We start from the raw sequence: 1,203 nt of genomic DNA, 5'->3' as shown, positions 1-1,203 counted from the left end.
GGTAGTGAGGTTGGCCCAGGATCGGACATTGTTTCGTTCTGCTGTGCATGGGGTCGCTATGAGTCGGTTCTGACTCGATGGCACCTGACAACAACATATATATGTATATATATTCCCCCTTAAAAGAGGGAGAACAGTATAGAATCAAATCAAGTATTTCTAAAGTAAAAGAACATTCTGCTTTCTAAGTATTTCATAAAATGCTTGAATTTTGCTCTTTTCTCTAGAGGAACTATACTTTGTCTTTTGATGAATTTTGATTATCCTTTCTGAAATTATTGCCATGGCTGGATGACTTATTTGGTTTGGTAACATATTTAGAAAGTTATATATCTGTAGTGTGTTTTAGCATCCCATAATTCTTTAAAAATGAGCATCGGCAGAGAAACAATGATGTTGAAGTGATCTCAACATGCTGAAACATGCCCATTTGTCTTCTGTCATTATGAAAGCATATACGTTCTCAACTTTTATTAGGCATTGCATTCTATTAAAAGCCAGGAAAATACTTTAAACAATCCAAGAAATTATGCTGTATGAATATCAGTATTTTCTATAATTCCTGTCAGCTCTATAACTTAATTGAAAGCTATCATCATTCTTGTGAAGTACTTGACCGGTGCACATTTTTCTGATATGTCAAAAAGTTAAGGTTACTCATGCTCTGTAATGAGTGGCAGTGGAAAATGACACAAGAAAAAAGAGGGATGTATGCTTTTTAGTAGACAAAGATGAAAGAGACTTCAGGTCCCTGCTGAGACCTGTTACCCTGGGATGATTTTAGTCCTGGTGTTCTCATTATGATCAATGGCAGTGATTTTATTCATTCACTTTAAATGAAGATAGTTCAGGAATGGGAGAGGAAGTTCTCCACATGAAAACTGTAGAAGCAAGCAAGCAAGCTCCAGGAAACTAAGAAAATAAAGAATAAATGTGTTCAGTTCCACTCCTGAATTTGTTAATATTTCATTTTACGATTAGATTGTGCTTTTGTTTTTCTATGCTTTTTGGTTGCTACTTGGCTACGTAACTGAATGCTTTGCAACAAATAATAAAAATTATTTCCATTCCGAAAAGAATAAAGATGATAAAGAATAACAGAAATAAATATTTTTAAATGCTAGAAAATGTCACTAAAATGGGTAAAAAATTTAGCTTGAGTATGATACTTCTCATAGAAATGATTTTCTTTTGTATTCATTT

Source organism: Chrysochloris asiatica, unplaced genomic scaffold (genome assembly GCF_000296735.1).
Source record: "Chrysochloris asiatica unplaced genomic scaffold, ChrAsi1.0 scaffold00339, whole genome shotgun sequence".
Lineage (NCBI taxonomy): Eukaryota > Metazoa > Chordata > Mammalia > Afrosoricida > Chrysochloridae > Chrysochloris > Chrysochloris asiatica.
This window is presented reverse-complemented; position numbering follows the sequence as displayed.